This window comes from Dipteris shenzhenensis, chromosome 24 (assembly GCF_047967505.1).
Source record: "Dipteris shenzhenensis isolate YYH24624 ecotype China chromosome 24, Dip_SZ_1.0, whole genome shotgun sequence".
Classification (NCBI taxonomy): Eukaryota; Viridiplantae; Streptophyta; class Polypodiopsida; order Gleicheniales; family Dipteridaceae; genus Dipteris; species Dipteris shenzhenensis.
The window spans coordinates 37,598,048-37,614,888 of NC_141619.1; positions in this window are offsets into that span (position 1 = coordinate 37,598,048).

The following is a 16,841-nucleotide window of genomic DNA, read 5'->3' on the forward strand; positions in this document are numbered from 1 at the left end:
GCAAGCACCTAGAGCATGGTCTGACAAGATAGGACAATATCTTGTCACTATTGGCTTTCAAATTTCCAAGGCAGATTTCTCACTTTATGTGAGAAAAACATAGAAAGGCATAAAGATGTAGGTTCAATGAGTTCAACTAGGACTTCATTTCCAATGAGATTATCATCATCTCATGTGAAAATCCTATCGAAGCAGAAGTTTGAGATGAAGGATTTGGGAGAGCTGCGTTACTTCTTGGGCATTGAGGTGATTAGATCCACAAGTGGGATATGGCTCTTGCAGAGGTAGTATGGATTGGACATGCTATCCAAATATGGGATGATAGGCTGTAAGCCTATTTCAGTTCCTTTGGAGTAGAATGTGAAGTTGAGCACAGATGCAGGTGAGCTTCTAGAAGACCCTACTATGTACAGATGCATAGTAGGAAGTTTGATTTATATGACTATTACCAGACCAGATTTAAGCGATGTTGTTGGGTTGGTAAGTCAGTCTATGCAGGCTCCAAGGAAACCGTATTTGGATGCGGCTAGACGCATACTGAGGTATGTGAAGTCCACATTGCAGTATGGACTATTTTATGAGACTGGGGTTCAGATACAGTTGCATGGATACACTGATGCTGATTGGGTTGGTAGTATTTTTGATAGACGATCTACAAGTGGATATATGTTCTCTTTTGGGAGTGCTACAGTCACTTGGAGCAACAAGAAATAGCCTACAGTTGCCTTGTCAAGTACAGAGGCTAAGTACAGGGGTGCAACAATGGCTACATGTGAGGCAGCTTGGTTGCATAAGCTACTTTATGATATGCATCAGTCTACAAATGGGCCAGTGGTCATTTATTGTGACAACATGAGTAGTATACACTTGGCAAATAACCCAATCTATCATGGTAGATCAAAGCACATTGAGGTGCATTATCACTATGTGTGGGAGAAGGTTCTAGTAGGTTTTATTGATCTAGTTTATGTCAGCACAGAGGATCGGGTAGCTGACATATTCACGAAGGCATTGGGTGCAAATAAGCTGTACAAGTTCAGAGACCTACTTGGTGTGTAGGAATTGGGATTAAGCTCGAGGGGGAGTGTTGAGATATCGAGCTCCACTCGTGATATGCCAAGGTGACCATTGTGCATTTATGTCACTGACCTGTTAGCTATAGATGCGGTTGGTACACCGTCCACGAATAATAGCTGGATGACAGCTATCTTTATGTACTCTAGTTAGTGGCTCAGTTAGTATGCCACCTTAGTTAGCTGAGTTGGGTTTGAGACCCACATATAGGATTTACCTATTCTTTTGTACTGAGAGAGTTCTTTTGGCTTTCACAACTAAGAAGAGGAAAACTATTTTCAGCCTCCACCTTTGTGTATATTCCCCCATTGTGTATGTGAGAAAGCCACAAGTGAGACTCCTTCCTTCTCTCCCACTCTCTTCACAAAGGATTCCAAGCAAAGTTGGCAAATCATTGGAGAAATAGCCTATATCATTGTATATTTTACAAGATGGAAGTAGAGTTGAATTGTGAGAATAGATCATTTGAGAATGTCTTAGTTATGTTTATGTGTATTCATGACAAAAACAATGTACATTTTGAAGTAGAAATATATGTATTATATTTCAAAGATTTCAATGGTTGCATACAATGACACAATAAGTGCTATCTTCTTATGCATGAAAGATCCAAGTCATTGTTCATTGTAAACATTTTTTTGTTACATTAAATGACAACTGTTGAGGAAAAAGATTTAGCACTTAGCTTCTATCTACCAATTTGTGGTTTACAAATATCCTTAAGCGCCTCCGCTGAGCATGTCTCTGTGTTGCATTTGAGTTCTCCAAAATCTGCCTCCTTCTTTCCTTTTAAGTAAATCTAAAAGCTAGCTTAACCTGTGATATATTGACTTTCTTCTTGGCTTAAAGCCTTTGTAGTATGCCTCGATAGAACCACTGAAAGACTTCTTTTAAACTATTGGGTTTCTATTTTCCTCCAAAATGTTGTGTATGTCTAAAGAATGCATCTCGTGCCATGTAGTGTAATTTCTCCATTCCCTATGTGGATCAAATTGCAGGGCATCCGTATTTTTTACAAAGAAAGAAAGGTGATTGTAGATTATATGCTGTTTTGATACATAGGCAAGTGTGCATTAGAAATATATAAAAATAATATTGTTTGCTTTAAAAAAATACATGACTCTACCCAGAATCTCTCAATGCATGATGTTAGCAAAACTGAAAATTTATGCAACTGCTTGATTTTGGGCTTTCCCAACTTAACCCACTCTAAAAGTACATTCATGAAAAGCACAGTACGAAGGGCATGACTTGGATGAGGACCGACCTTATTTCACAAAAAATAAGGCTCCCCGAACTACTGAAGAGCAACATCTACACTGTCCATTGCATTATTAAAGGCTTCCATGGTACCCAAGAACCCGACCCTCATACATCCAGAACAAGGTTCTACAAGACGCTGCTCAAGCTTCAAACAATCATCCACAACTAATGCCTCTATCGTGCCCTTGGGTGGAACCAACGCTTTGTGGGTAGGAAAGGCCTCTTCCAAAAGCAACACCACAAAATTAGGAATGATATTGCCCTTGAAATTTATAGCTGGAAAAAGCCCAGATGGAACCATTCTCATATACCATTCGGGCATTTCACCATAGCCTTTCAAATTGATTTTCTCCACCTCGTAAGCTAGTTTCTTCTCCTCCAACTAGATCCACACGTGCTCGCGGCGGTTAGGACACCAGGACGAGTTGTCCCTGTAGAAAGTGATAGCGGGCTCCTCACCATCATGGAAGGCCCCGTCTCTTAGCATGAGAAAGCCTGAAAGGTGAATGATTGAGCAGTGGCAGCTGCTCCAACAAATCCCCCCAAGAGCCTAAGTGTGGAAGGCATTGGAATGCAAGTCATGGTGAGTAGAATTCACAACTGCACCTCGAGCAATGGGTGAGAAGAAATATGAGAACGTGTACCTCATGCGTCCTAGCACACGAGCATCAGCATGCCTATGTAGTCTGAATGCAACTTTTGTGCTCATCACTCAAGACTCATGTTTACCTCCAAGCTCACATTCTAAAGCTTACGTACTGGCTTCGCATCTATGCTCCCTACCAATTAATTAATCCATTTATCTAATCGCATTAATAGGCCCCCCTGCGAGAAAAAAGTCTGTATTAATCAATTCAGCTCATGATTGAGGGAGAGAAATAATCTGTGCGTCAATTAAGGTAAGGTTTATCATGCGATTAATTAGAAATCTCTAGAAGCCCAAGAATTTGTAACTTATCAGAAGTCTCCAGAAACCGAAGAACCTGAGGTCTATAAATACTCACTGTGGCACTGAGCCGATGGAGGTAGAGGGAAGGGAGAGGGGAGGGAGAGGGGAGGCAGAGCGAGAGAGAAGAAGAGGGAGAAAGGGGACAAGGGGAGGGAGAGGGTAGAGGGAGAGCAAAAGGAGCGGGAGAGAAGAAGGGAAAGGGGAGAGGAGAGGGATCAGCAGGGAGGAGAGAGGGAGAGGCTAGAGCGGAGTGACGAGAGGCTGAGAGGAATGAAGCTTAATCGCGATGAGAGTGTTGAGCGGAATTATTCTATCCCTTCGAGCTTAGAAGCAGCGACGTGATTAATTAATTAATGCATTTTCATTCGAGGTGCGATTAGGTACTATGCCATTTTTCCTCCCAATTAGCAAATGTGAGGCCCTTTTTGAGTCCATATTTCCCATAATAGGCTTGGAAGTTTGGAACTTCACATGCCCGATTATTTGCAACAGCCTTATGCGCCCTTATGCCATTTTGGAAGCAAGAATGGACAAGTCTGATCCCTACTAATCAGATTGAGTACGCTTTCTTTATATCTTTTCGAACAATTGCACAAAACTTTCAAAAACGAATCCAGGCCAATGGGAATTTGCCAGGGATTCTTGCGCAGTCAAAAGCCACCATCAAAAACCTGTAGCGGAGACTCGACCGCAGCCATTCCAAAATCAAGGCCATAGCATATCAATTGGCTAGGAAAGTAATCCAGAGACGAATGCATAGTGTAAAATGTGTTCTAACAACCTGTGTATTTACAATTAGAGCCGGAATTCGTAAATCACAGTTCGACTATGTCAGGGTTTTCAGATGTTGTGAATTCTATCATCCCGCTCGAATAAATAAATGTTTCGTAATCGTCGAAAGAGTCGTCGTAAGCTGTAACCGGTCTTCATTAAGAACCGTTGCGCAGCCAATCGTCAGGCTAATTTCTATGTAAGGAACAACGGCCCATGATTTGGAAAGCTTTCTTCCCCGAGCGCTGGGTTCAGTTCAGTTCTGATCAGCAAGCCACCGCCATGGACATTTCGTTGATGGTCTCTAGCTTTGGCATCCACGATTTAGATCTACGAATCACCGTTTGGCGCGTGCAGCTACCCATCGGTAGCAGCCCCACATTATCATCGGATTGAAGTGAGAGGCTACGAAGCGGAGATCGAGGCACACCAACCTGTCCACATTTGGGCTTCTGGTGTTGTCCTTTACCTTGAACCTCTACTGGCCCTGGTGTTCTGCGGCAAGGGCGTGACCTTACTATGCCCAGACTTGCAAGGCTTCACGTTCACGTTGGCGGTCAGAGAAGTGAAGAACTCTAGTTCGTCAGGTGAAAGGCGCCCATTCAATTTCCTCATGGGTAGAAGCACATACAGTTGCCCCATTCTCAGCTCGTCATCCGCAGCAAGAGCAGAAATTCGCTGCCCGTTGTGGAGAACGCTAGAATGACATACAAACTGATTTGGGTATTCCAGCATAAGTTCTGCGGCCTTGAGCGGCTCTTGGAACTCGGAAATCTGAGCGTCGTGAGAATGCAAGACCTTAATGTGGGAAGAAGTATCGACAACAAGAAGCATACAGCCCAGATGGTTGCCCATATTGTGTGCAGGCTGACAGAAGATCAAGAAACAAGAGTATGCTGCGAAGCTTCTCTGGAGGTCCTAGACCAGGGAAGAGGGAGGCGGCCAAGTATTGTGAGAGTGTGCTGCTCGATGCAGAGACGAGGATCAACGATTTGCCGCAGGTTGAACTTTGAAGAAGCAAAGCTAGACAACCTTGTAAGGATGGATGGTTGTTGTGAGAGCGGTGAGAGCTTTAAAAGGGAGAAGGGGAAGGTGGCTCTACAAGGGAAGCGAAGGGGCAAGAGGCGCGTTGAAAGCTGGACGCGGAACACTGTAGCAGAGGTTTTAATGAAAGGAAGGAGGGGGAAGGGAGAGAGTGTCAACGAGAAGAAAGTGCGTGGTGCGATTCGTGACTTGGGCTAAGGTCCTTCACGTACACACTCCACAGCTGTGTGCAAAATGATATACGGCTCGTGATTTGATTAGCTTGCATTGCTGACTTCTAAAACCGCACTTTCCGTTTACAGCTCGCGTGGTTTGGAGCTTTCAAGGGAGAGATTATACAGATGATGTCTATCTGTGGCTAGAGCTTACCATATGTCTTCCAAATTGTCGTAGTTAGTTCACAATCTTAATCTCTCCAACCACTTTCAACGCAACCAAAGCTGAGTAGAAGGTCACCTCCACATTGACTTCTTAAACAACCATGAATGATTCCTCACATTTTGCCACACACAACCACCATGCATCTCGCAACGATTCCTCACATTTTGCATGTGTTCCTTGACCTCCCATCGTGAAATTTGCGCTCCAATCTGTCTAATAAGAATAATACAATACTATATGTACTTGCTCACAGTTGCTTAAGCCCCTCTTTTCACAGTGGGCAACCATGGTTAAAATGACTCCACTCTTTTGTTCTAGGGAGGGAGAAGAAGATCTTTGTTGCCAAGTTGAAGAGATCCCATGTAGAAACCTCTCCTCCCTCACTGTTCATGCATGCATTGTAGGGAGATAGAGGTCCTTATGGCCCATCCTTATTACCTTGCTCTGTTTATGTGGTACTCCTGAAACCACATGTGTGCATTTTGATTATTGAGTTTATGGAAGATCCAATGGAGTAGATATAAGCTCATTTTTTTGCTTGCTTTCCAATTGTTAGCTACGCAATATGTTTTTATGACTTTGTAGCTTAGTGGCTTTATTTGTTTTATATTACAAACCTCAGCATAGAGGACACATTGTAAGAAACTAACATATGCTCTTTGGCCGAGAGGCTTAATCAAAAGAATGAGGCATTTTCTATTTTTTAAAAGGCACCACCCTACAATATTGAGATAACAAAAAGAATTCTCAACTCATTGAAAGGCACTGGCTTGTAATAATTAGGACTAGAGACAAGAAGATGCAAAATGTTGCTCTCCATCATTTCGTGGGAAATCATGATTATGGTTGACAATACATTTTCTTGCATCGCAAGATCACTTAAGCCAGGTATAAATGTACTTCATGGTAGTGATATGAATATTCAAATTATAGCCCCTCTTCATGTGTGAATCTCCTTTATGAATAAATGGGGCATATCAATGCTTTAGAAAACAAATGTATATCCTCATTTCTTATTAAACAAGGCTTATAGTTCTTTAAATGCTTGAAATCAAGCCATGATTATGGACCCCTTTTGTAAATGAAGGGGTCATATTTCTCAAGCAAAAATGGACATCCTCATATTGTAATACACTACAATAAGCAATAACCAAACACCAAGTTGACCTACTCAACCCCTTTTTTAATTAAATGGGTCATATTGTCAAAAAAAGAGATGGATTACTTTAGACCTTAATGAAAGAATGGATTACTTTTGACCTTATTTAAATTCATTTCCCCCTTATATGTCTTACACTATCCCAATTTTATGTCAAACCATCTTCCATTGTTGTACACTGACAAGTTGATGTTATTTAAAATAAGTTTCCAACCTACATCACTGCAAATGTAGACATTATTTATCACATAAAAGACATGTTTGTTTAGAAACTCATCCTATAGAATGTCCTACCGCATATATCAAGTAGAGAAATAAACAAAACATTTGTAATAACCAATAACCAATAACTGAAAAGCTTACAATAAACAATAACCAATAAAATCATGATAACTAATAACCAAAAAACAAGTTGAGTTGGTGGATCCCTTTTTCAATTAAAGGTGATGTGTAATCCATGAAGGAAATGGATTAATTTTGATCTTATTAAAAACCATTTTTGTAAAGCTTTCTTGGAGTAGTCATTTTAGGTGAAAGGAATTGGTTTTTCTATTTTCCTATTTGTTGTACCTTGACAAGTTTATGTTAGAATAATTTTTCATTCAAGTGTCGTGTTCAAAGTATGTGATTGTATAGAATTTCCTACCATAATTATCAAGTAGAGAAATAAGCTAAAATTTACCATAAGGAGAAATGCAAAAGACTTCTAAAATAGTATTTATGTAGTTGAAAATTCCTCATGGAAAAACTTTCATATTCTGTTCACATCATGAAGGTGAAGTCTCCAAAAATGCAAAAGACTTCAAAAATACTATTTTTGTAGTTCAAAATCCTCATGGCAAAAGGATTATTGTAATAGTCCTTTCATTTTCTTTTCACCATCGTGAAGGTGAAGTCTCCAGAAACTAGACCTCATGGCAAGCAAGACAATGCTTGGAAGATATCCTTTTCAGTCAAGCGGATTGGTGAACAAACATATTATTTTTGCTATCCAATCCAAGATAGGAATGGAACATACAATAAATATGTTTGCATGAAACATAGCCATCTATTTTGCATGATCATCCACATGGATGATTTTTTCATGTTAGTTTCATTAAGAAGTGGAACTTTTATATTCGAGTCGAAAGTTTGTATGCCCTAATTAAATTGAATCTTTGAAAAATTCACCAAGATTTGGAACTTAAAAAAAAAAAAAGCCAAAATTTACATCTTTTACTTCAAATTTAGAAGAAAATATATAAAAGAATACCATATTCTATCACTATCATGAAACTAAATAAATTGGCTCAATAAACTTTTCCCAAGATCTTATACTAATAAAGCAGTATAGGTTCGATGAAAACATCCATGATCGTCCAATGAAGTCTTCATAGTTGCAATAAGGAAATGGAGAAATGCCAACCTTGTATTCAATACCTTTTTACATTGATCCTTCTGTAGAAAAAATAAACTCAACATGCTCCATGGCCTTGACAATTGTTGCATCTTTAAGAATGCATTTCATGTCGAATGATCTCTGAATTCTATTTTCCATTTCGTTGGCGATTTTGTTTCCCAATCTGATTGCTTTGCCATCTCATCTTCAAGGTCGATCTTCATGCAATACTATTGTTTCATCATGGGTTGAGTTGTTGAAGCACAGCTTGCACCCAGCATTGGAGTTGTCACTCCTCATATGGCAACCCTAATCCCATCAATCTGGCAACCTCTTCACTTGTTAGTGATGTTCCTGATTGAACCTTTCCCCTTCTTGGTGATGGTCTTGGAATATTGGCAATACTAGTTGGTGGCTTCCATGTATGGGCTACATCATTTCGACAAAACCATATCATTTTGCGAATGCACTTCAATTGGTGTTTGAATGCTCCCAAAAAATGATTGTGCAACAACTCCACATCTATATTCATGATCCCTTACATTGACAAGCTTGTTGCATTTTCCTCCTTGGCCAAGCCAAAAGCCTGGAAATGGACTTGGCTTCTCATTGCAAGAACTCTTTGCAATGCCCAATTTGCATCATGCACTACATATTCTTGCACACTCTTAGAATTATCATCCTCAAAGCTCTTGGTTGTAAAATTTGTACTAGATTTTGGTGGCATAGAGTATCTTTTCTTATTTGCATAACTGTACTTAGGATGGTGACTATTATCCTCACATATATTTGAAGGTATTGAATTTGGCCTTTCTTATGCATAGTCTTGTCATGTCCATCGACAAAACATACTTCAAATGCAACACGCGTTTCCTAATTTGCAAAATCACTTTTCAAATTAACAACTTTTTTTGCCCTCATGTTAATCTAAGTTTTTGATGATCTTTTTGTAAAGATTTCTAGACTTGGCCCACTACCAATGAACTAGCCCTCCAACCTCCATTAATAGACTCTTCTAGATTTGTTTAAGGTTTCAAGTACTCATTATCTACTAGCATGCTTTGTAACCAAGCATCATACATACATTTTAATTGTGAAATTACATTAGTGAGAGCCTTGAAACCACTTCAAGAGAAATACAACACCAACATATATTATGTACTGGCCCCAGCATGCCACATGCAAAAAGATGTATATGTAGAACTTTGTAGAATTGTATTTGAGAGGTCACTAACAGAGGCAATGTAGAGAGTAACAGATTTAACATGATTCAATCCATCCCTCCAACCATCGTGAATAAACTCTACTAGATTTGTTTGAGGTATCAAGTACTTCTCCTTATCTAACATGCTCTACAACCAAGAATCATACATACATTTTAATTGTGAAGTTACATTATTGACAGCGTAGAAAACAATTCAAGAGAATACAAAACCAACCTTTATTGTGTACTGGCCTCAATGAGAGGATTGGGGCATTGGTTGTGATACTCTCTTCCTGGGGGTGTAGTGGTTGGGCCTTGGGCTTGGTAATGTCTTGGAAATGGGAAATGCTTTGCTTGGCATGCTGTCAATCTAGACTACTTATGATTATGCATGTCTGCTAAAAGGAACCAAGGTAATAGCACTAGGAGTTGGTCACTAGCACAGCCACGGGAAATATTATGGAATCACCTAGGAGTAAATCCCACACATCTAATGGAAGTGTATCTTCCTCTATGCCTGCATGGAAAACAAATGTAGACAAGGTTGCCTCAGCTAGTCGGTCTCCTTTTGAAACTATTTGTGGTGAAATGTTGTTCACAAAAAAGAGGATGAAACCTCCACAAGTAAAGTGCAAGATCAAAGGGGACCAATGTTGTATAATACATACTTTCACATTGTGCATCAACCAGTTTAGTGACATTAGTGAGAAGGAGTGGGCGCATTGTGCAGGTGGATGAGCTCCCAAGAGAGTGTAATGGAGATTGTGTCTTTGAGCTGCCCCCCCAAAGAGCAGATCAACCACTGGAGGGTATAGAGCTCAAATATGATGGCCACTTGTGGACAAAGCCTATAATTTGAAATATTGCATTTGAAGGCACAGTTCACAAATCTTCATGTGTAGGTGCCTTTGAATGTCACAATCCAATATTGTGTCCAAAATTGTTGAACAGTGGAATAAAGAATGATGCACTTTTCAAGGGTCTATTGGGAAAGAAGTGTGATGTTAGCATGGTGCCCTCTATCAAGGATGGAGGGTCCTTGAGTTACCATTTTTGCAAGAAAATACCTATGTGTATTAGTGTGTGCCAGAGTATAGCTCACTATGTCATGCCCCACGATGCGACATTCACTTAGTTGATGATACATGGAGGCATGCATGCACACAAAGTACAAGTTGGAACATCAAGGATGAACTTGATGAAGATAACATCATTGGTGCAAGAAGCCGTGCAATCAAATCGCACTACTAGAGCAAGGAAAATACAAATGGATGTGACACTAAGACTAATAGAGAAAATGGTAATGAATTCTAAAAGGCCTCTAGAGTCTCATTTTGGCGATGTTAAGTTGTACAACATTCTAGAAGAATTGGAGCCTCTAGCAAGAACACGTAGGTATCTCAAAATTCTTTATCATTTTCTTTCTTGGTGTTTGGAAGTTTCCAATGATAAATGGGTTTTCTACCTTTATTTTAACTAGGATGAAAGACATTGTTGGAAGGCAAAAAGGGAAATTTTACCTGGCAATGGAGGGCTAGACAATATCTTGGAGCTAAAATGAAAATGCATGTATGACTTCTTTCACTGTAGCCAATTTTTTGGTCAAGGGTTTGAGGAGGAAAGATGTTTTGTGTTTAAAATGTCCACAAAGGGTCCAGCTTCAGGGGTTGACATAGTTAATCACATGAATCACGATGGTTCTAGTGATCTAAAGACAAGCTGGGTGATGTTTGATCACACATGGAGAGTGGTTGGTTGGAGCACTTTTGCTTGTCATGTCTATGATCCAAGGTATAATATTCCATAATTTTCAATCCTAGCATGCCACCATACAAACTAGTTTTCAAGTCATGGAAAGTTTGAAACACTTGTATGGTTTGCATTCCACCATGTCATTAGGCTTCTCATTTTGACTTCTACAGCCTATTTTGTAGAGGCATCCTTCTAGCATCTACATCAAATTTTGAATTCGTCTTGGCTGCCAACATTTATACAAGCCTTTGCATGGGAGTGAAAACTTTTACTCCCAATGGAAAGGGAAGATCTCTTTGCCTTCCATTATATTATCAGTGCCACCATTAAAAGCGACATGTACAACTCTCCAGTTGGGCCTCATTTGCAATGAACCCTTTGAATTCACCATGGTCAAAACCTTCTAGAACCCAGTTAAAACCATTACTTTATTGAGAATATCCCAAAATAGAACTTGTCCATTAGTGTCTTCCACCCTTTAGTTACAAGTTACAATTGTTTGCAACTCTTGGATAAAAGGATTATACACATGACATACCATTGTAGTCCAATATTTCATTATCTTCACAAAATCAAACAACACCCAACAATGACCTAGTTCTCCCCTAGGTCTCATCTCATTAACCTAGTCAACCCCTGAAGTTGAAACGTGGGTAGACATTTTAAATACATGACACCTGTTAAATTCTCTATGTTGCAATTGTCCCAAGGAACACTACACTTTGGAAATAATTGTGTCTACAATGTTGTTTCAAATATAATATTGCATCTAGTTCATCTAACATGGCTCGAGAGTCACAACACCCCTCCTCAATTCGTCTTGATAATCTATCCATAGATTAAAAATGGTCGATATTCATTTTTAATAACATAATTTAATAAAGCAATATAGTGACTTAAGTATAGTACTATCTTGTCGATCAAAGGTTCACATCATTGTAGCAAATCTTATAGCTGAATATCTGACATCTTAATCCCATGTTGCAATTTTTCAGACTATAAATTTTCTATAATGATGTCTTGGATAGTTATGTTTTGTACCCCTTTAGGGTATACAACACCACCGGCCTTTAGTATTTTACAAACTTTGGTTTTAATGGCATCCTTTTCTCTCATAGTCAAAATTTCTCCAATGGGATTCTTATGATGGCCTTGGTATAAAACTGCATCAGTGTAATTTACAAAGCAAGATTTCACAACAACATCTCTCTAAACAAAATGGTGGATGACCACAAAGTCTACATGATAGATAGGCATATGATTCAATCAACACATTTGGTGAGGCCACTCTAACCAATGCCCCATCCCATTGTGCCTCTTTCTCCATCCCAGTTCTTTTTTTATAACCATTGGTTGCATTCAAGCAACGGAGGTGTCTTGCACATAACCACACAAGGAAATACTATATTTTTTGTAATAGGATCAACCCAAACATTACTATCAAATTTTGACTCTATACCTTTTGTGTGATGTTTCATTGATTCAATAGTTGGCAACTCAAACCAAACATCACCATCGTAAGTAGAAGGCAAGTCATCGACACTAATGTGTGTTTCAACATTCTCAAAGGCCTCACGCAATCTGTACTTTGGAGATAGTTGCTTAATAATGCCCATGACACTATTTTGTTTGTCATTCCCAATGTTGCGAGGTGAATAAAGTCCCATCTCGCCACTTTTGTCTACAAAAAAGCAAGAATATTTTCCATTTTCATCCAATGGAGTTTTGTGAAGCTCATTGTCATCGGGCTTGAATCTCTCTCCCTTCACCATGAAAAATTTCACCAAACTGTGCATCCGGGAAACTGGATGGATCCTAACTTGCATGTCAGATGAGGTCTATCAATGAGACCATTGATGGTAGAAAGGTGATTGTGTGCGAGGCCCTTATTCTTACTGGGGCCTAGGGGCTAGTTGGCTAGTGGCAGTATAGGGAATATTCCTTGAATATTCCATGATGACTAGTCGGTTCCAGTGACTAGGTTGGCTGGTCGGCTTCACTGACTAGGTTGACTGGTCGGTTCCATGGACTAAGTTGATCTGACTACCGCCCTCATAGCTATAAAGAGGCAACCTCCCCGGTCCATTGTACCAAATCAGATCTTCCAGCTAGTAGCTCTTCACCTAGTATCTGTCTAGATCACCATCTAAGCTCCATTGTGGGAGTGCACGGGTGGACGGAGCCATCATCTGTACTACATCAGTATTGAAGGAAAATTTTGTTCATCTCCATTTTGCTGTGTACTCTCTATTCTTTGTTCAGTTTCTATTCTGCTGCGCCATGTAATTTAACATGGTATCAGAGCCTAGGCGGCTCTAAGGATCGAAGAGTAGAAGAGAGGTGAGGGCTTCAACAGATACGGAGTGATGGCAACAGGAAACGGCTCGAGTTCAGTAGGTGCAGCTGCACCAGCTGCACCAACAATCTAGGCATTGTGGATTCACCCACTAGCCTTCACTTAAGGCAAGCAAAATGGTATGAACTACACTCTGTGGAAGTTTCAAATTACTACTATTCTAGATTCATATGACCTTTTGGAGACAGTACTGGGGACTGACCCAGAACCACAAGGAACCCCCGACCCAGCAAATCTGGGGAGTACGATACCTCCTAATGCCAACCTTCTACGAGGTTGGAAATGTAGGAACACAGATGCTCTATGTGCCCTGATTACAAGTACCACAGATAGTGTTTTGACCTTGATTCAGCATACATCTAAGGCAACTGTGGCCTAGAACATATTGAAGAGTCAGTATGAGACGTGGAATCAAACAAGGATCCAGAACCTAGAGAATCAGCTCGCCCAGCTGAGAAGTTGAATGAAGGAGAGACAACGGAGGCATTCAAAACCTGAATCAAAAATTTACATGACCAGATGGCTGGTGTTGCTATACAAAAGACTAGCGAAGAGCTAGCTCAGCGGTGTCTCTGGATATGTCCACCAAGGTCTGATGGACTAGTAACAGCACTTAACACTCAGGTGAGACCCCAACCATTGTCATTTGAGGAGTTCTATGCTTTACTTATGGAGGAGGAATTGAGGCTTAAAGCTCCAGATGGAGGCGGCAATGGGGATGTTGCGTTCTCTGCCACTGCAAAAGGCAAAGGTGGTTCCTCCACCAAAGGTGAGTCCTCTACTAGTGGTGACAAAAAGAAGAAGGGCGGCAAGAAGAAGTTTCAGGGAGAATGCTTCTACTACAAGAAGAAGGGCCATGTGATTGTAGATTGCCAGGTCAAGAAAGCAGATGAAAAGAATGGTACCCTAAAGAAGACAGATAAGGGGAAAGAGACGGCTAACACAGTGAAAGCAGAGTTGGATCTATTTCTGGCCATTGAGGAAGAGTGTTCCTTAGTTCAAGAAGTGTCAACCACTGATTCATGGGTGTTGGATAGTGGTGCCTCCCATCACATGACCTGCACGAAGGGTCTATATTGTTCCATGCAGCCTCTATAGGAACCCATCACTGTGACAGTTGGAAATAATGCAAAATGCCTTATTGAGGGTACAGGTACGGTTTCATTTGTTTTTTAAATTATGGAGATGTTAAGAAACTATCTAATGTGTTGTATGTTCCACAAATCAAGAGAAATCTGCTATCAGTTGCCTCCATAACTGACCTTGACCATGAGGTGAGGTTCAACAAGACAGCTAGTGTAGGCAATCTTGTTGGCACGGGAGTAAGGAGGAACAACCTGTATGAGCTAACTAATCTTACAACCACTGCTGGAGTGGGCACAAGCAGACTTTGGCATGAAAGATTCGGCCACATCGGATTTGCAGTGCTGAAGGAGATGCAAAAGCAAGGTATGGTTCCTCACTTACCTGCAGTAGCAAAAACCAAATAACTATGGGAAGCTTGCATGATGGGCAAGCAACAGAGAAAGACACCCACAAGAAAGCAAGAATAGATCAAACGCTCCTTTGGAGTTCATGCATGTTGACTTGTGTGGTAAGATGCCTACATAGGCCTTGGGGGGATCTCCCTATTTTCTATTTGTCAACGACTATAGTAGGAAGATGTGGGTGTACTTTCTTCGTGAAAAAGGCTCAAGATTTTGGTAAATCGAAAGAATGGCTACAGCTTGTTGAAAACGAAACAGGGAGAAAAGTGAAGAAAATCAGATCAGATGGTGGTGGTGAGTTTGTTTCTACAGAGTTTGGAGATTTCTACAAGAGCAAAGGGATCAAGCGACAAACGACCACCACATACACCTCAGCAAAATTCGGTTGTTGAATGTCGAATGTAGACCACCGTGGAGATGGGGAGGTGTATGTTAAAAGGTGCTGGACTGCCAAACCACTTTTGGGTTGAGGTTGTCAATACTGCGGTTTACATCCTTAATCGCAGCTATATAAAGACACTCAAAGGTAAAACACCACATGAGGCCTACAGTGGTAAGAAGCCATATGTCTCCCACTTCAGAACATTTGCGTGTGAATGCTATGCGCATGTACTAGATAAAGAGAGAAACAAGCTACAACCAAAAAGCACCAAATGCATCTTCTTAGGCTATTGTGATGATAAGAAAGCCTATAGTCATATGACCGAGAGGCAAAGAAGATCATAGCGAGCCCCGATGTGGTGTTTAGGGAGCAGCCACATGCAGTGGAGGTAGAGAAGAGCTCTTCCACTTTATCATCAAGTGAAGAGGTAATTCACTATGGACCTATCCTAGGAGCTATAAAGGAGGAGGAAATATCAGATGATGAACATATAAGTCACCAACCTATTGTTACACCATCGGAAAAGCTATTGCCGTGATGGGTCAGGCAGCTCTACGACCATGATAACCAGATGCCTATGTCTATTGAGCAGCATGTAGATGGACCAAGGCAGTCTCAGAGAATTGAGGAGCAAAGAAGGGCTTATTCTCACATAGACAATATGGCCTTGATGGCTGAGATTATTGCAGAAGTAAAGGAGCCTGCAAGTTTGGAGGAAGCACTTGCAGACCATGATTGGAAAAATGCTATGCAAGTAGAATATGATAGCATCATGAAGAATGAAACTTGGGAGCTGGTAGATTGACCACTAACAGAGGTTATTGGCACCAAGTGGGTTTGCAAGGCAAAGTACAAGGCCAATGGGACTTTGGAAAAGTACAAAGCCAGATTGGTTGCACAAGGTTTTTTGCAGGTTGAAGGGCTTGAATCTTTTGCTCTGACTGCTAGAATGACCACTATTTGCACGGTACTATCGGTGGCTACTCATAAAAAGTGGCCAGTTTATCAAATGGATGTTAAATCAACATTCTTGAATAGTGACCTCAAGAAGGAGGTGTACATGGCTCAACCACCTGGGTTTGAGGCCCCCCATTCTGAGAACTAGTTATGTAAGCTGAAGAAGGTTCTGTACGGGCTGAAACAGGCCCCAAGAGCATGGTACGAATAGATAGACAAATTCTTTCATAAATTAAACTTCAAAAGATGTGCCTAAGATGCTAACTTGTATGTGTACAGGAAAGGTGGAAAATCTGCTATTATTGTTCTATATGTGGATGATTTTCTTATTACAGGTGACTATGAAGACATGATCCAATAGACTAGAAAGGCGTTGAGCACAAAGTTTGAGATGATAGACTTAGGCTTGATGCACTACTATTTGGGGATTGATGTTTGGCAAGAGCTAGATAAGATCTTCATCTCTCAGCAGAAATATGCAAGGTAGATCTTGAAGGCATTGGGTATGTCCGAGTGCAAGGAGATAGCTACACCTATAGAGGTAAATGTGAGGCTGTCTATGGAGGATGCCTCACCACCAGCAGACATCGAGAGGTATAGGAAGTTGGTCGGCAGTCTCATCTATATGTGCAACACCAGACCGGACGTCAGTTTTGCTGTTGGCATTTTGAGCAAGTTCTCCAA